This window comes from Balaenoptera ricei, chromosome 20 (genome assembly GCF_028023285.1).
Source record: "Balaenoptera ricei isolate mBalRic1 chromosome 20, mBalRic1.hap2, whole genome shotgun sequence".
Taxonomy (NCBI): domain Eukaryota; kingdom Metazoa; phylum Chordata; class Mammalia; order Artiodactyla; family Balaenopteridae; genus Balaenoptera; species Balaenoptera ricei.
Genome location: NC_082658.1, coordinates 53,160,930 through 53,181,295, shown reverse-complemented (window position 1 = coordinate 53,181,295; position 20,366 = coordinate 53,160,930). Strand labels below are relative to the sequence as shown.

Sequence of the window (20,366 nt, the reverse complement as noted above, 5' to 3'; positions counted from 1 at the left end):
AGATGTGGGCTACGAGAGGAGACCCCTCTTGGGAACCACTGCAGCTGGGTCTGCAGAGTGCCAGCCCCACCGTGACTTGGCCAGTGTCACCAGCATCAGCCCTCACCCCTCCTTGCTTTGCAGCCAGCATTTCGGACATAGGGCATAACTAATAGAACAAACACCTATCCCATGGTACTAGCACAGTGCTTCTCAACTGGAATTAAAAAAAAAAATACAAGTGTCTGGGCTCAGGCACCAGCATTTCTTAAACCTCCTCAAGTGGTTCTGATGTGCATTTCATGCCTATGTGTTCATTATGTGGATGCTGGGATTCTCCGTTTGCCTGAACTACCTGACTTTCCTCAAACTATGCTTCTGGAGCAGGGCCTTGCCTGTAATGGACAACAGTGAATTATACTCAGGTGCACCTCTGTCGGATTGAATTGCTTCAAGGCGGCTAGCGTGGGAAGGGTGTGCGGGCCCCTGCTTCCTTCTGGCAAAAGCTCCAGAGTCTGCGGTGAGAAGGCCCTGGTGTGCATTGGATGTGGAGGTGGGTGATTGATTGGTTTGGGCAGAAGGAAAACACCACGCATCGATTCAACTACGTCACTCAAACCAACAGCCAATTCCAATCATGAGCAGCCGACCCTGCAAAAGGATTGAAGGCAAGAGGTTCAAACTCCTTAACATTTCTCTGATAATGTCGAACTGGCCGCGTTCCAAACGCCAGGCCACTCTGACCAGCCATTCCCCCTCCTCTAGGCTTCTGGAATGGCTCCTCCCTGGTAAACCTTTAGCGGAAGTTCATAGTGAATGGAAACTTGGCCACAGTTGACTTTCCAGCACCCGGGACAGCGTCTGGCACGAGGTGCTGCTCTCGCTCAATGTGGCTGGTTGTCCTATGGAGCTGTGGGGTGGAGGACTTAGCTCCAGCACCCTCCAGCAACGGGGAGCTCAACCTTCGGCTTCCAGAGCTGCACGCGGAAGGCCACCAAACTCACCCAGACCCCAGAAGCCAGGGCCAAGAATTGTGGAAGGAGATTCCTTTAGAACCACCTTTGGCCTTGGACATTCATTTAGACCAGGGCACTGTGCAAGCAAGGCCCTAGTAATCAGAGCAGACTGAGGACACCCCAGTCAGTTCCCTCCACTCAGGATGGCCCATCAGTACAGATCAGCATAAAGTGAATACAGACAGACTTATGCTATGCTGTCCCCACTGCCTGCAGATACAGGTAGGAAGAAAGATTCAAAGTTAACATATTTTTCATACTATCCTTATCTATTTTATTGTATTTTCAATGACAACAATAATGCATACTAAAATCAAACAGTAAAGAAGTATAGAAAGAAAAAGTGAATATCCCTCCCTAACCCAGTACCACCTCCACAGCTACCATTGCCATCCCTCAGGATGACCATCAACAACTTGCTGTATATCCCTCTTCACATCCTCCTCTAAGCTCATAAACACAGAGACACACATAAACATGTACACAAATATGTGTTCCAGTTTTCTTTTTCTCTGAAAATATAACCATGTACTTAGTAAAATTTGTTTTTTAATGAATATCTTTCTTGGTCAAAATACACAGTTCTGAATTGTTCTTTTTACGAATTGCATATTATTCCATATGGATGAACCATATATTACTAAAACAGCCTCCTATGCATAGGTGTTTTAGTCAGGGTTCCTCAGTGAAGCAGCCAACAAGATGTGTAGAGAGAGAAAAAGAGAGAGAGAGTGAGAAGTTTATATTAAGGAATGGGTTTGTGCAATTGTGGAGGCTGGTGAGTCCAAAGTCTGGCAGGTTAGGCCGGCAGGCAGGAGACCCAGGAAAAGTTTCAGTTTGAATCTGAAAGCCATCTGCTAGCAGAATTTCTTCTTCTTCTGGGAAGGTTGGTCTTTTTCTGCTAAGGCCTTCAACTGATTGGACAAGGCCCACCCTCATCATGGAAGGCAATCAATCTGTTTCACTTAAAGTTTATTGACTTAAATGTCAATACCTTCAAAAATACCTTCGCAGAAACATCTAGAAGAATTTCGATCAAATATCAGGGTGCCATGGCCTAGCCAAGTTGACATATAAAATTAACCATCACAATAGGTATTCAAACATGTACTGAATTATTACTAAATGGCAAATTCTAAGCTGGTAGATTTTTGTTCACATAATTTTATTTAATCTTCATAATAAACCTATGAGGTACGTAGAATTACCCGAATCTACCCATGATGAACTGAGGGTCAGAATTCAGGGTTGGCTAGCTATAAGTCTTGAATGCTGACTCACCCTCACCAGCTATGTGAGCCTAAGCTATTTAGTTAACCTCTGCCCTCAGCATTCCTCTCTGTAAAATGGGTTTAATAACCACATCTACGTACAGGGTTGTTATGAAGATTGGATGGGAATGCATGGTGCCTGGCAGATTATAAATGTTCAATGAAGACGTATTATTTCCACCATGATTCTGGCAAAGGAGGCTGGGACCCCCTTGGACGAAGTCCACAGTACATGGACACAGCAGGTGCCTAAACCATTTACAAACCACTCCCGTCACCCGCAAGCTTCAGAGGCTCCTTAATTAAGCAGCAGCCTGTCCCACCACCTGGCGGTGTGTTCCCATTTCCTGGCCTGAGCTACAGTGTTGCCACGGTTGGCGCTTCACAGAGGAGATCTGAGAAACATTAACACTCTCCGAGGCCCACGCTCCAGACCCACTGGGGAGTCCACCTCTCCGTCTGCCGTGGGCCCCAAACCAAGCACGCAACAAACAGCCCCGGCGCAGGAGTAATTAAAATGCCGTGTTTAGAACACGCTTTCAGTGACCGAGGCGAGGCCGCTCAGCTCCAGATGGAGCACGTTCCCGGTGAAAACCTCTTGGTCAGGGCCCCAGGCCACTTCTGGGCAGCAGGATAGAGCCTTCGTGACAGGATCATCTGGTGGGCGCTCTGCCCCTGCTCTCCCTGTGGCTGGACTCGCCTCAGGGACCCAGGATGGTGAGAAGCCACTGCCATCTGTTCAAACCTGCTACTTGCAAGCCACCGAGGGCTGGAGGATGATGTGTGTGGAGTAAAAGCCTGGGACAGCAAATAGGACAAACTGCCCTGTTGTCCTCAACCCCACACGCACACCAAGACCACCCTCATTTAGACATGAGAACTGAAGTCACAGTTTGCTTCGAAGTGTGGATGGCTGGGACCAGCAAAGTCACCAATTTCTCTCTGGACTTCTGAGAGAGAGAGAAAATGGGATGTGAGTCTTGAGAGTTGATGGATTCAGGCAGAACTGGTTTACCAGCCACCTGTTCTTCCCCTGTGCTATGTAAAAAGGCTCCACGCTAATGGAAGGGAGAAGAGTTGGAGGGGAAAGAAGTGAATCTGACAGACGGCAGCTAAGTCTACTGCCCCTCCCCCCCAGGGCAGGAAGAGGGAATGGAAAGATACAGGAGGGTTCCAGCTGAAATGGGGGGGGGGCAGCATTTGAGAAGAGAGGAGCCTTATGCACTGCTAGCTGGATAAAGTTTTGGGGTTGGAAACCCACAGATGCTTCCTGCACCCGCCCGCCAGGGAAGGCATGGATGAGAGGCTTGAGAAGGAGCCAGGTTCTCAGGGATGCAGGAGACAGGACCAAACATCCCCGGGTCCCCAAGTCAGAGACTCAGAGAGTGGCTGACAGTGGGGACCCAGAGGATGAAATAGGGCTCACTGGAGACATGTAGAGTACCAGAGGAAAGAGGAGCCACTGGCAATACCAAGCGCACTGAACAAGGAGCCCAAGACTGGCCTGGTACCCCCAGTGACAGCCAGCCACAAAGCAGGCACCTCAAGGAAGTCACATCCCCACACCCTCCACCATACTGCCATCCTAAGCAGGCCTTGTCTCATCTCTCCTTGGGGCCAGAGGAGGAGAAGGAAGGGCTGGAGTAAGTATAATTGAGCTAGCCATCCCAAATACAACCCCCAAATAAATGGATAGGCTAAGAAACTTTGGACTGGAAGAAATGAAGTCACCTGCACTTTATCAGCTGGGTGCTTGGAGTCAGAAAATATATCCAGTTCTAGAAATCAGTAACATCACACTTTTCCCACAACCAATCCTGTCACCATTAAAATTCCATACCCATTACATATACAAATACCAAAACTAACTACATGACTCCTCGTGATAGATTTTTCTCGATGGAGCATTGAGAGCAACACTTTCTCTATGGCTGGGAAAGGCAGCAGCCTATTTCTTTTTTAAATTAAATTATTTATTTATTTATTTACTTTTGGTTGTGTTGGGACTTCGTTGCTGCGCACGGGCTTTCTCTAGTTGTGGTGAGCAGGGGCTACTCTTCATTGCAGTGCACGGGCTTCTCATTGCGGTGGCTTCTCTTGTTGTGGAGCACAGGCTCTGGGCGTGCGGGCTTGGCAGTTGTGGCTCGCAGGCTCTAGAGCACAGACTCAGTAGTTGTGGCTCATGGGCTTAGTTGCTCCGCGGCATGTGGGATCTTCCCGGACCAGGGCTCGAACCCGTGTCCCCTGCATTGGCAGGCGGATTCTTAACCACTGCGCCACCAGGGAAGTCCCAGCAGCCTATTTTAGAATTGTCAGAATGCCCATGGGACCATCATGCTAAGAATTTCTGTTTGGAAGCGACAGTATTACTTGTAGGAAAAAATCTTAGCTCCTCTCATACCCAGTCATGGAGGGGTTTATTTCCCCCGTAAGCCTTCTGTGGTTATCTTAGTCTGGGTTCCCCCAGAAGCAGATTCTGAGATAAAGGTTTGAGAGCAGGTGGTCTATTTGGGCAGTGATATTAGAAAGTTCTGTAGGGAGTGGGGAAGTGAGCAAGCGAAGGCAAAAAATTCAATACGAGATGCTTTAATGCGCAGGTCAGCACTCTGGGCAGCTGGTCTGGAGCAGCCTCCCATCACCACCAGGGGTGAGGAAAGTGGGTTATTTGTTTGCCCATTTCTTTTTGTCATTGGCCAAGGGCTGCTCTTGATAGCATTAACTTTGGGCATGCAGCCTGGTCTGCACCTAGGCTGAGCAGAGCATCACAGATGCCTGCAATGGCACACTGGCCTGTGCAGAAATGGTGAGGGCTGAGGGGGCACGTGCAGGACACGCATCTGCTACACTGGGCATGCTTGTGTCTTGCTATAGCAAAAGCCTTGTCTAATCTCCTAAATCATAAACCAAATAACTAAAATGTCATGCCTAAACAGTCTATGAAATAAAAGTGATAGTCTTAAAATTGGGAAGGACCATCTATGCCATTTGGTTGGACATCCCACCCAACACAGGAAATCCTGCTGAACCATCATTCCAAGCGAAAATCATCCTCCTCTCAACTGATCCAAAGAGAGCAGGACCACTCCCTCCTAAGCCCACCTCTCTTGCTGTAGAAAGTCCAGACTATGAGACAGTGTTACTTCGTCTTAGTTCAAAGTGTCTCCCCTTGTAACTTACACCTAGTAGCCCAGGTTCTGTCCTCTGTAGCCACACAGAAGAAAATAAAACCAAACAAAACATTTGGCCAACTGTGGTAAGCAGATTAATAACCCCCCAAAGATGTCCACAACCTAATCCCCAGAACCTGTGAATGTTACCTTACATGGCAAAAGGAACTTTGCAGGAGTGATTAAATTAAGGACCTTGAGATAGGGAAATGACCCTGGGTTATTCAGAAATGCCCAATGTCATCACGAGGAAGCTTATAAGGGAAAGAAGAAAGCAGGAGGGTGAGAGAAGATGTGAAGATGAAAGCAGAGGTCAGAGGGTTAAGATTGCTGCTTTGCATGGTAAATATCTACAATGGAATATTAGTCAGCCATAAAAAAGAATGAAATAATGCCATTTGCAGCAACATGGATAGACCTAGAGATTATCATACTGAGTGAAATAAGTCAGACAGAGAAAGAAAAATACCATATTATATCACTTATATGTGGAATCTAAATTTTAAAAATGATACAAATGAAACAGAAACAGACTCACAGACTTCGAAAACAAACTTATGGTTAACAAAGGGGAAACGTGGGAGGGGAGGGATAAATTAGGAGTTTGGGATTAGCATATACACACCACTGTATATAAAATAGATAATCAACAAGGACCTACTGTAGAGCACAGGGAACTCTACTCAATATTCTGTAATAACCTATATGAGAAAAGAATCTGGGACTTCCCTGGTGGTGCAGTGGTTAAGAATCCGCCTGCCAATGCAGGCGACACGGGTTCAAGCCCTGGTCCGGGAAGATCCCACATGCCACGGAGCCACTAGGCCCATGTGCCTCAACTACTGAGCCTGCGCTCTAGAGCCCACGAGCCACAACTACTGAAGCCTGGGCGCCTAGAGCCCGTGCTCTGCAACAAGAGAAGCCACCACAATGAGAAGGCCGCGCACTGCTACGAAGACCCAACACAGCCAAAAAGAAATTAAATAAATAAATAAATTAAAGAATCTGAAAAAGAATGGATATATGTATATGTATGACTGAATCACTTAGCTGTACACCTGAAACTAACACAACATTGTAAATCAACTATACTCCAATATAAAATAAGAATTAAATGAAAAAAATAAAATGTTACTTCTCCCTCAAAAAACAAAAAAGATTGTCGCTTTACAGACAGAATAGGGAAGAAGCCAATGAAAGCCCCTAGAAGCTGGAAAAGATGGGAACAGATTCTCCCCTAGAGCCTCCAAAAGCAGCACCACTCTGCCAACTGACCCCTTGATTTTAGCCCAGTGAAGCTTCTGACCTCTAGAACTGAATGAAAAACTGATGTTGTTATAAGCCTTTGGGGCTTATAAGGTTTGGGGTCATTTGTTATAGCAGCAATAGGAAGCTAATACACCATCTTCATGGCGGTCCCTGATGGAGGTAAAGCCAATGGCTATGCACCCGCCCCCGGCAACTATTCTCCTTTCCAAACGAAATACTGTTTTCAACCACCTCTCACAAGACATGATTTCCAGGTTTTTTCCATCCTTGCGATCCTGCTCTGTAATCTTTCTAGTGCCCCATGTCTAATATATGCCTTTACATGGTGGCCCCAAGTAATGGATATATGACTCCATGTGAGACCAGCTCAAGCCCAGAAAGGACAAGGATCCCGGCCTCCCTTGATCTGGATAATCTGCCTCTCCATGACATTCAAGTGTCGACAGCTTTATCATGCCAACAAGCAAAACCCTGAGTCCTCTTCATGTGAAATGTTTCAAGCTTGTTCTCCCTCATATACGTAGGCAGTTGAGTTTTATGATGCAAGTGTAGGAGTTTACGTTTCTTCTTCTCACCCCTTGAACTTTTACTTTTCTTCCTTAATTTCAACCCACTGTTCCAACCCATCTAAGTTAATCTGAGTACTAGTTAAAGAACCAAAACACAGTCCCCTGCAGTAACCCCACCCTGTTGTTTCCTTCCAGGCTCTCCCTCAGCCTGCTGCAGCCGGAGAACCAGCCTCGACAGCTACCCATTTCCTTGATATCCCCAAAGACAGGCACAGGTCCTTTGCATTTCAAGAGTTTTGCTAGTGATCACTGAGAGGAAAACGAGAGGGAGTAAGAAAGCAATGAATATGGGAAAATTAAAGTGGTTCCAGAATCTTACGAAGTCCTTCATCTTCCCAGAATTGCACTGAAATGACCAAAGAAATAGAAAAATTAGAGATTGTCTTAGCTCAGGCTGCTATAACGAAAATGCCATAGACTGGGTAGCTAATAAACAGCAGGAATTTATTTGTCACAACTCTGGAGGCTGAGAAGTCCAAGACCAAGGCATCGGCAGATTTGGAGTCTGATAAAAGCCTGCTTCCTGGTTCATTGTCGGCTAACTTATCATTGTGTCCTCACATGGCAGGTTTGAGGGAGCTCTCTGGGGTCTCTTTTATAAGAGCACTAATGCCATTCATGATGGCACAGCCCTCATGACCTAAGCACCCCCCCAAAGGCCCGATCTCCAAATACCATCACACTGGGGTTAGGTTTCAACATATGGATTTGGGGGGGAACATAAGCATTCAGGCTCTAGCAGAGCTTTGCAACAGACAGTGATGCCAGCAGTAGACAGAAACGTGGAAGAATACCTGGGAGGTGTGGAGCCTCCTCTTGGAATGGATGGAGGGGGAAATGGTCAGTAAAAGAATAGATCATGATCCATACAAGAAAAAGATTGGCCCATCTGAGAAGTAGGCGATAATTTTTCTCAACAGAGCCCTGGAAAATCTCTAAGCTCAGGAAAATCTCTAAGCTCAAAGCAACAGAGACCTGGAGCAAGGAAGTGGCGTGAACAGGAGGTGGCATGCCAGCTGGCAGCCGGGGAAAGTGCATGTGTGAGCTGCAGGCAGAACAAGTGGCCGGGATTGTTCCAACAATCGCTTGGCATGGCCTGAACTGGGTGAGTGGAGAGGGGGGTTTACTGAAACAGGATACTGGTGTGGCAATAAGACTAGATAGAGGAAGGCCAACTGTATGTCACCTCACCAAGCATGATTTCAAAAGCCAGAGCCCCAAACCCTTAGCCCAATACCAGTAGCCCTAATTCACTGGATTTCAATTATTTTTATAAAACCCAAAGTAAGAAATACATTTTCAGCATGACCCAGCATGTGCATATATACATGTTCCATTTTAAAAAATACTTATTCTTACTACTTGTGTTGCATTTTGATATTTTCTATTCTGGTCTAGTCTGTTTTATTTAAAAAAAAAAAAAAAAAAAAAAAAGATGCAGGCCACAGCCCACTAATGTGATTTAATGTAGCTTAGGTCTCCATGGTAACTCCACCACTCTCCATACACAGATACCCCTAAGATGCTAAGACACTCCTAAGAGGCTAGAAGAGGGGGTAGAGGCAGGGAAGAGTCAGAAAGAAGAAAATGTATAGGTTTCAGGGACTCTTCCAGAGCCCCAAGAATTCCTGGCACCCCTCAGTGGAGAAGACATGACACGGACATGGGCTTTGTCACACATCTGCTAAGGGGGAGGTGCCTACCTGATGTGGTCCCAACAGGTGTGTAAAGAGCTTTGTGCAAATCAAAAAGAAAAACACAAATGCCACAATCAGAATAAGGGCCAGAGGCATGAACTGGCAATTCACAAAAAAAGTGAACTATGTGTGACAAGGACATAGCTTATTAACTTAAGAATATTGCCCCACTTCCAGCCCTCTAGAATCACTTCTGTCTGCAGGGGTGAAAGAAGTAGGGAGGAAATAGCTTTTGAGCAGAGTCTTCTTAAGTTATGAATTAGATCCCCTTTTATGTTCTTTGAGAGATACAAGTAAAGCCTGATTCCTTTTTAATTACTTTGGGCTACTTGTCTGTCTGTGCTTCTCTGATTAAGCTCCCCTCTGCTGGGCCACAAGACCTTGGCTTTCACATGGGTTACACAGATGAAGCGATGTTTAACCTCCCCTGAGATCAAAGGAATGCAGAATAACAGGACAGCACGAAGTCATTTGAACCCACCAGACTGGAAAAGATTTATCATCATGCCAGGGTGGCAGGGTTGTAAATGGCACCAACTTTCCAAAGTATGACCTGTTGCTATACATCAAAATTTAAATTGCACATGCTCCCTGATTCAGCAGTTCCACACATACATATTTATTGAAGGAAATAATTGGAAAAGTGTGAACATATACTTACCAGAAGGTAGAAAGCTGAAAACAAGCTAAATGGCCACCACTAACATTTACCTACCACTCACCGAGTACCAGACACAAACAGATCATTTGAAGGCTTCATTTTAGTTAATCCTTTTGTCAACTCTATAGGATATGTGTTGTTACCGACATTGTAGAGCTGAAAAAATTAAGACTCAGGAAGTTTAAACAACATGTCCAAAGCTTGTTTTTTTTTGTTACAGAGCATAACCCTACAATGACCTACTATAGAGATGTTTAAAAGCATTCGTTTAAGCAACAAGTCTTTATTGAGTTCCTACTATGTTCCAGGTGCTGTTGTAGATGCTGAGGACACAAAGGGAAATCCTTGCCCTCAAGTTGCTTGCAGCTATCTGCACTCACCTGGGAGGATGGCTACAAAACCGTGATAAATGGGAAAGCAGGTTAAATAGTAGTACTGTTGTGTAAAATACGATCTATTCATTCTTTCATTCAGCCATTAATTTCTGAGCAGCTCTTCTTTGCCAGGCATTTGCTGGGCCTTTCCCTGGACTGTAAGACTCTCACTGCCAGCAACTGGTTCTTTCAGTCTCCTTATTCATAGTCGAGCCCAGGGCAGACACAGAGCAGGTACATTAGTAACATTTGTTGACTGAATGAGTGAACAAAAGAAAGTAGGGGACATAAAAGGCACCAGGCTTCGGAACAAGATACTTCCTTTTTCCCAAAAATGGGAGTATTCTTTTAATTTTTATTACAAAAGTAATATTCTTGAAAGAAAAACTGAAACAATTTAGTAGTATACAAAGTGAAACTCCTCCTACCAAATAATCCCATCCTTTAGAACAAATTCTTGATTCTTTCACGTACAATTTTCAGACTCCCAGTGTTGCCCCCCCACAAAAGGTTTCCCTCGTTATTCTCTGTCATAGCACCCTATCGATTCACTTTATACACTTATCAAATTGTACAATTACTTTATTTTTTATTGGATTACTTGTTCACGGTCTGTATTACCCCACACTGAATATATAAGAGCAAAGGAAAAATAACCTTCACACTGAAACTAAAGAACAAAAAAAAAATGAGCTTCACTCCATATAGTTAACAACTAAGTTTGGAGACAACTATAGATTTTTTTTTCAACTAAGAAGTAACAAGGACTTCCCTGGTGGCGCAGTGGTTAAGACCCTGTGCTCCCAATGCAGGGGGCCCAGGTTCGATCCCTGGTCAGGGAACTAGATCCCACATGCGTGCCGCAACTGAGAGTTCACATGCCACAACTAGGGAGCCTGCGAGCCACAACTAAGGAGCCCACCTGCCGCAACTAAGACCCAGCGCAACCAAATAAATAAATAAAATTTTTTAAAAAAAGAAGTAACAAAAGGTATTTCTAGCTCCATCCTTCCTCCCCGCCTCCCCCAAGTCTGCTCCTTAAAAACTCTGGATCTTTTGTGTTCTTGGTTTTTTTTTAAGTTCTGGCCCAGGAGACCCCATTTTTTTAAGTAACTCAAGAGTCCATGGATCAGACTTTCTGTCCCTAGAATTGCTGGGTGGTCTGAAGGTTAGTAAAAGGATTCATGGAAGACTGGGGTCTTTGCCCTGCAGCATCCCTGTCTAAGACATTCCCCAGAGTGCCAGAGTTGCAGATAACAGATAACTGTGACTCCATGAGATGCAGGGATATGTGTTTGCTAAAGATGTGAGAGCAAAAGCAATTAAAAAGGCATTAGTTGTGCTTTTTTGTCGACTTATGTTCTTAAAACTAATTATTTGTTCATTAAGTTTCCCAGTCTTCATCAAAGGTTTTGTCACGTGGAAGTAGCTGGCAAACTTGACTTGTAGGTATGAAATAAAAGGCTTAGCAGAAACAAACTATGCCATGGTTTCTGAGGTAATCAGGACCAACCCTCTTATTAAGACCTGTAAACTCTGGGGTTAGAAATGAAAACATACATAATTCATGGTTTTATTATCAGCTCTTTGTGATGTGAGAATTAGCCAGGAGCCTTATCATCTTGATTTTTACATGAATCTTCTTGATATGCTTCCAATTTTAAAGCTTTGAGTAGTCTAGAAAGGTGGCATCAAAAATTGTATATTGGGACTTCCCTGGTGGCGCAGTGGTTAAGAATTCGCCTGCCAATGCAGGGGACACAGGTTCGAGCCCTGGTCTGGGAAGATCCCACATGCCGCGGAGCAACTAAGCCCGTGCACCACAACTACTCTAGAGCCCGTGAGCCACAACTACTGAAGCCCACGTGCACAGAGCCTGTGCTCTGCAACAAGAGAAGCCACCGCAATGAGAAGCCCACGCACCGCAACAAAAAGTAGCCCCTGCTCGCCGCAACCAGAGAAAGCCCGTGTGCAGTAACGAAGACCCAATGCAGCCAGAAAAAAATAAATAAATAAATTTATTTTTAAAAATTGTATATTAATCACAGTCATTCATTTCCATTAAAATTAAAGTGGAAAATCTATAAAAGGTATAAATCCACATCAATAAAGACAACAGGAGGTGAGCAGCAGGAGACATGAGATAAAAATAAATTTCTGGAATCTGGAAAGTGGGAAGACGTGGGTAACAGGTGAAGCAATGTGGAAGACCCCACACCTAAGGGTACGCATGGAAATGGACACAGCCCAGGAAACAATCTGCCCTCCAGAACCCTGTAGTTGGGACTCAGAAATTTCACATATAAATGGAAATGAGATATGGAACCAAAAGCAGGGTGGATGAGTTGATTATCTATATAGAGAAAGTCTGAACTCACTCTTGAAACAAAACTTAGCAGCCAGGTACATATATCTAGGTAAAATATTGGAGAGTCAATCTCAAGGAAAACTGATAGTCCGTGTATTGGTTATCTATTGCTGCATAACAAATTACCCCAAAGCTTAGCCACTTATAGCAACAAATATTTATTATCTTTCAGTATCTTCAGATTAGGAATTTAAGAGTAGCTTAGCAGTTCTGGCTTAGGGTCTCTCATAAGGTTGCCGTTGAGATGATACCAGGGCCATAGTCACCTCAAGCCTTAACTGGGGCTGAAGGATCTGCTTCCAAGATGACTCACTCTCCTGGCTATTGGTTGGAAGCCTCAGTTCCTCACCACCTGGACCTCTCCATAGGCTGCTTGAGTGTCCTCATGACATGGCAGCTGGTTTCCCCGAACAGAGAGAACAAAGAGGAAACTGAAATGCCTTTTATGACCTAACATTAAAAGTCACATGTAGTCACTTTTGCCATATTCTATTCATTAGAATCAATTCACTAGGCCCAACCCTCACTCAAGGAGAATGGAATTAAGCTCCAACTTTTGAAGCATGGCATGCCAAAAAATTTGTAGACATATTGTAAAGCCACCACACCCCAGGAAAATAGACCTCCACATCTGGCATTTAGGGTGTCTCCCAGCTCCAAAGCCAACTCCTTGGTCAATATATTTAAAGCAAATTCCAGGGACTTCTCTGGTGGTCCAGTGGTTAAGAATCCGCCTTCCAGTGCAGGAGACGCGGGTTCGATCCCTGGTCAGGGAACTAAGATTCCACTTGCCTCAGGGCAACTAAGCCCACGCACCACAGCTACTGAGCCCGCACGCTCTGGCGCCCACGCACCACAACTACAGAGAAGCCCGCACGCTGCAACAAAGACCCGACGCAGCCAAAATCAGTAAATAAATATTTAAAAAATAATAATAATTTCATAAAAAAAGCAAATTCCACCATTTAACATGCCTTCCTCATATTTATAGAGCACCTAAGCAACTGTATATAGCTTATTAACTGTATATAGCCTCTAAATATAAATTGTCTAATTATAAATCTAAATTGTCAACCAGAACACCAGATACTTAAGGAAAAAAACTTGTAAAAGAGAAGGATTCAACAATATTAAAAAGAAAAACTGATCCCTAGGGATTATAAATAATTCAGGAAATAGAAGATAAATTAAAAAACAAAACTCTAGTACATTCAGGGAGAATACAGAAGATTGCATCTATTATAAAATAAAATGATTCTACAAAATTTAAACAATCAGAAAACAAGAAAGAACACTTTGAAATTTAAAATATATCACCAAAGTATTTTTTAAATATGTAAAAGGACTGTTTTTAAAAGTCAAATCCGATAACCCTGAAAATATAACCTTAAAAAGAGACAGAAAAGATGAAAGAAAAAATAATGGCATACTGAAGAAATCTGGGAAGTCCAACAGATATTGGGAAAACTAGGGAATTTATCAGATCTGAAGGATATGAATATCAAAATTAAAATATTCACCAGATGGTCAAGCATAATCAATGAAAAAAAGAAGTCTATAGATAGTTCATTAGGAAATTTCAAAATGTCAAGGATAAAAAGAACGCTTTTTTGACCTTCTAAAGCAGAAACTGGCAAACTACAGCTCATGTACCAAATCTGACCCACCATTTGTTTTTGTAAATAAAGTTTTATTGGAACATAGCCATGCCCGTTCATTTGCGTATTGTCTGTGGTTGCTTTCATGCTACAACAGCAGAACTGAGCAATTGCAACAGAAACCATATGGCCCACAGTCTAAAATATTTACTATCTGGCCCTTAACAGAAAAAAATTTTTTTACTAACCTTTGTTCTGGAGAGAAAGGTTCCAGAAAAAGAGAAAGAGAGGGACAAAAGTTCACTCACAAAAGAACAAAATCAACCTGGCATCAGAAACTTTTTATCAGCATCATCAAACGTGAGAAGACAATGGGGAAAATGCCATCAAGGTGCTGAAGGGAAATAATTTATATCCTAAAATTCAACACTCAGCTAAAATATCTATCAGATGCAAGAAGAGTGTAAAGATCTCTTCAGATATTCAAGGACTCAGAAGATTTACCTCCCATGTATCCTTTCTTAGGAAGTTATTTGAGGATGTGCTCAGGATAAATGAGGGAGTAAATCATGAAACAGGAAGAGATCCAGGAGACAGTCCTTGGATGGCAGCTGTGCAGTACGCCTTGAAAGCATTAGTCAAGGTTGGGGCAAGAAGGTGGAAATGTGGGGAGGGGGAAGAATTGAAAAATTTCCTTCTAGCTTTGAGAATTAGGGAAAAAATTAAGGAGGTAATATGGTGGGCGGATGGGGGTGGAAAAGGCAGAGGCAACTGCTGTCTGTGGAATTTATGGATCCAAGAGGCCTTGACCCTAAGCTTGTCTGCTGCTGAGGGGACTTGAGACCCCTCGAGTTATGGACTGAAAAAGAAGTCCACTTCTCCAGGAGGGAGGACCCCTGACAGAGTTTGGAATGTTCTTTTACCAGGAAAATTTGGTGGTCCAACCACCAAAGGGACTTGCCTCTTGGCTAAAGTTCATTTCTCTTCACTAAAGGGGCTAGGCTTGGCCCATCTAGGACTGGAAACTTGCCAAGGATGGTGCAGCTAAGGCTGAAGGCTTCTGCTTTCCTGGCAAAGGCCCAACCTAGAACCACCCTATCTGTGCTTGAGATAAAAGGATGTGCAAATATTACTAGAGCTGGTGGCTTCTAGGTTCTGGGTTCTGAGCTCTGTGAGGGCAACATTAGAGAAAGAAATCAGAAAATGCTCTTCAGAAGCCCCAGCTGGCCCCGTCTTCCGCAGCTCCTCTCCCCTCGTTCCCATGAGCCTCCCCCTCCCCTAAGCCCATGCCTTCTAGAAACGCTAATATTCTCAGCTCATGAAGCAAGACAAAGCAATTCTCCTTCTCTTGGTCTGTGAACGTCTGGTCATATCCTCAAGCATATGTTTTCAAAACCTATGACTTCATCAATATTTTTTAGCCAACATCTATTTACCCTAGAGACAAATTTCACAACCAGCAAGAGTGGCCTATGACAGTTGTTGAAATAACAGGTTTTTTTCTCTTTACCAAATTTCCACTTTCCAGGTGAGGAAACTGAAATCAGAGAGGTTATGTCACACGCTCAAGGTCACAAAGTTGGGATCAGACCCAGGAGTCAGAGCCAGGATTCAAACCCAGAAATGTGTGGCTCCAAAGCCTGGTTCCAAGTTTTCCCCTCTCCTCCTTTTATTCCAGAAAAGAGGGGCCCATCACTGGACTGTCCTCCCCAAGTGCCATTCAAGGCCAAGGGCTCCTAATTTCTGCGTGCCTTGGTTCACAAGTCCCAATTTCTGGTAAAGAGAATCTCATTGGCCAGATCAACTGTACCTTCTTGGACCAACCAGCTCTGTCCAGGGGCAGCAGAGGCTGCGGGGGAACCACTGAGTCAGGAGGGCAGCTCCTAGGGAAGACGAAAAATGTGGGAGCGGGAAGGCCATCCCAAGGGGGGCATGCTTCTGATGAGTAAATTTTTTTTTAATAAATTTATTTATTTATTTGTCTATTTATTTATGGCTGTGTTGGGTCTTCGTTGCTGCGCGCGGGCTTTCATTTTAGTTGCAGTGAGGGGGGGCTACTCTTCATTGCGGTGCGTGGGCTTCTCATTGAGGTGGCTTCTCTTGTTGTGGAGCATGGGCTCCAGGCGCGTGGGCTTCAGTAGTTGTGGCACACGGGGTCAGCACTTGCGGCTCGCGGGCTCTAGAGCGCAGGCTCAGTAGTTGTGGCGCACGGGCTTAGTTGCTCTGTGGCATGTGGGATCTTCCCGGACCAGGGCTCGAACCCTGCATTGTGTCTCCTGCATTGGCAGGCAGATTCTCAACCACCGAGTCACCAGGGAAGCCCATGAGTAAATTTTATTAGGCAGAATTGGTTGCCTTCCTATCTCTGTGTACACTAACATCTATAGCCATACAGAATTGTCATAATTTTTCACCAAATGCACTCTGCTCCCCCACCCTGAACAAGCTCCTCTGGCTCAAGAGCAGAAAATAGAAATGCATTTCCTCTTTCTCTGGGCTCCGGCATGGGGTGATTACTTGGCAAATAGCCCCGTCACTTTTGGTCATCTGGTACATTTTTTCTACCCAGCAGCTCCTCTTCCCAAACAGACCCAGAGACATTTCTCAAAATGTTCTGCTCAAACAAGCATGTGACAAAACACCTTGTCAGTTTGTCTCTTTCTTGCCGAAATGAGACCATGATGTCAAAACCCAGTCCTTTATTCATTTAGAAACGATCAGATAATGGAGCACTGGTTTAATTTTCCAGGGAAAATAAGATGCTTCTTGACTAGCGAAGCTCCCTATAACCTTGGGAAGAGGCGTAATTATCTTCTTCAGAGTTAATCCCTTGTGGATCTCCTAATTAATTGTAAAATATAGACGAGGGCTGTTCAAAAAGTAAGTTTACAGGGTTAATTACTGGTGTATTATGCATGATATGATCATTGTGTTGGTTGGACAATTTTGTTGGGCACATCTAATAGAATAACTGATGACAGTTTCCAAGTCCCTCCTCTGTCAAGTGCACGAGTTGAGAGGAGAGACTGGAAATTCCTTCCACCTTTGACAGACTAGTTTTCGAGGTGCACCAGTGTTATCAAGGGAAATCAGCCCTGTCTGTGGCAGGCCCTTGGCTGAAAATGACTAACTATGCACTCCTATACCTACAAGGCCATGCACACACACACAATCACGCTTGCATGTATGCACACATACAAGTGTCTGTATACACATGCATGTGCGCACACACACGTGCATACATGCACTCCGGCATGTGTGCACACACGTGCATGCATATGCATCACACACACACACACACACACACACACACACACACACACACACACGCAGATGTTACACAAAGAACATCAGCACCAAAGTCCAGAAAACTGGTTTTGAATCTCAGACCTCATACCTTGGGCATTTTCTTACTTGAAGACAGAGCCACCTGAGGACATTCTACATATTTACAGCCTCCTATTGGGGTCAGGAACATTAATGTGGGTAGATCCTTCAATGTTCATCTTTGTGGCAAAGACAGACGTACTTACTTGGAGGTTGTCTTGTCCTCGCGTCGGGGTGAATGCACGTGGGAACACATAAGGACTGGTTTGCTGTTAACAGTCAGATGTTTTATCACAAATTTGCCAGGAGCCTATCAGAACACAAGGGCACCAGATAGGATTCCAAAAGAAAACCTTACTTTTCCTTCCTTTCCTGATAAAGACCCTAATGGCTTGGTGAGGAATGAGGGTTGCTATGAGAACGAGCTGTAACCAAATCAGGCAGATAAAGGCAAGGGTATTGCAACTCGAGAGAAAAGGGAAAAGTTTGCTTCTTGGCTTGGGCTTGAACTATTAGGCTACTGCTAAAGAGGAGGGACATTTTCTCCTCCTTTTCCCAAATTCCTGCCTCTGCATGCCCACTTCCTAGCCCTCTCCAAGCACGGAGATGCTGGCCTGGCTGATCAGAGCCCACGTTTCACTAGCGGGCAGGGCTGCTGCACCTGAAGAGTAAAACAGCAGCCCCTCTGCTCCCTCTTCCCCTTCCTGCCTCACACTGCGGGAAACACAGCTGGATAACTACACCCCCGAGGGCGTGTCTGAACCACTAGGTATGGACGGAGTCCATGTGAAGAACACAGGAGAAAAAGTCTGTGCCTCTGTCCATGGTGGTCCAGAAGGGCTTACACAGAGCTGCCCCTGAGAGTAAGAGTTGCTGCCCTGGAAGAAGAACAGAAAGTTGCAGACAGGTCAGAGCGTGAGCAGATGTGGAAGCATTAAAGACGGCATGTCGGGGACTGCTGAGTTGTTTGACAGGGCTGGGCAGCACTGGGGCTGGACAGTTAAGAAGGACTGCAAGTGTCAAGGTGAAGAATTTGGACTTTACCCTGTAGGCAATGGAAGGTTTTCAAGCATAGGAGTGATGTAATTTGTGCTTTGGGGATTTCAGACCGGTAACAAGTGTGGGAAAAGACTGGGGCAGGGAGTTCTACGTGGAGACTGAGGCAGCGATCGGCAACGGTGGTGTCCTGTCTAAGGCAATGACAGCGAGGGTGGAGAACAGGAGATGACGCAGGGAAAAGGAATGAGGAACAGAGATGTTCCAGGGCTCGGCGGGAACTGACTGTTCATGAAGAGGGATGGAGAGCAAGAGGTTGAGATGGCTCTGGGTGCGACTAGTGAGGCCTGGGTGGATGGTGATGCATCTACAGGAGGGGACACAGATAGGGGTGTGCAAGGGCACACACGCACTCCTCAACCAATGGTTATCAGACCCCCATTCTCTGGAGTTCTCTCCCTTTACACCTCCCATCTATGACAACTAACAAAGTAATGAAAATATTAAATAGGGGTGCACACTATTTATAAACATTTAATAAGAAATTTCCATACCTAAACAGCTCCATGAGGTAGGCCAACGGAGGCTCAGAGAGGGCAAGCCACTAGCCTAATGTCACACAGCCAAAAAGTGAGAAAGTGCAGTCTTGACCTCTGACTCACAGTCTCGCGCTCCTGCTATGCCCCAGTCAGGCTAGAAAGAAACTTGGAGATCAGTTTGTCCAGCCCTCTCATTACCGTTCTTTATGACACTTTGTGCTGTAGTAAGGAAACTCCTTTTAGTCTTTCTTTTTGCCACCACTGTCCTATTTCCTCCAGAAAGGAGCGCAGCCAGAGAGGTTATTTTGACACATTTCCTGAAGATGCTGTTTCTAGAGCGCTTGCCTGATAAAAATGATATATTTATTTGGGACGGCCAAGAGCTTGCTGAAATGAGGAATTTATCTGCATAGCTTTTGTTATTAAAGTGATTCTTCTTGTTTATTTCCTTCTAAGCTACTGATTCCATCTATAATACATGAATTTCAGGTAATAGAAATTTTTCATGCAAGTAAATATTTTAATAACAACATTATGGTCTTGATTTGGAGTGTTCCAGGCAATAGCTTGGAGTATTGAACAGGCGCTGCACTGGAGCCCAGGGACCTGGGTTCTTGTCCCTGCTCAGCATCTCTGACCTTGGACAAAATCCAGCCCTCTCTGGGCCTCAGTTTCCCTATCTGCAAAGTGTGGTGCTGCCACGTGCCCTCCCTGACTCACAGGGCCACTGTAAAGATCAGATGAGAGGACAGCTCCGAAGGTTCTTGTGGGGAGGCTGCAGGCTTCACCGTGTACCGGCAGCGGGAGCATGGGGTACTCACTAGGGTACAGACTTGCCACGATAACAAAGACACTCGGCAGTGCGGTAGCTTAAATAAAGTACTTTATTTCTCTCACAAAGGCAGGTGGGAGTCCAGAAAGGATAAATGGCTCCACCCTCCAGGGTCATTCAGGCACTCAGGTAGGGTGTTCAGTGCCACCATTCTCAACATGGAGCTTCCATCTCTGCATCCAAGGTGTCTGCTCCCACCGCTGTCATCTTCTAACAAGCAAAATGTGGCAAAAGGGAAGCCAGGTCAGGTGGCTCTGCCTTTAAGGCAATGACCTAGACACCTAGACGGTACACCCAGCACTTCCACTCACATCCTATTGGCCCAAAGTTAGTCACGTAGGTCACTTGGCTTCCCCAGCCGCAAGGAAGGCTGAGAAATGTAGTTTCCAGCTTGGTGGCTGTGTTCCCAGCTACTACTTGGAAGGAGAGAATGGATACAAGGGGACACTCAGCATTATGGAGCATGTGACCACGCAGGAAAATGGTCACAGGTATGAAACAGCCCACGGGATCTTCAGGAAAAGCAAACAAATGAACAGGTGCACGATGGGCCTGCCTTGTATACTCATTTATGCGTGTACTCATACATGCACACCTGCAAACAGAGACTGGCTCAGCTGAGCAAAAGAATGAGTGAAAAGCAGCATATCTCCTGGTTTTCAAGATATGCAGTGATCCAAGAGAGAGGTGATGGTGATGTGGT

The 20,366-nt window shown here is 45.0% G+C and overlaps 1 long non-coding RNA gene across 2 annotated transcripts in view; it reads right to left on the bottom strand.

Moving 5' to 3' along the window:
* Positions 1-20,366, bottom strand: part of LOC132354800 (uncharacterized) — a 201,770-nt gene that overhangs the window by 112,914 nt on the left and 68,490 nt on the right. The gene's annotated exons all lie outside the window — the stretch shown is intronic.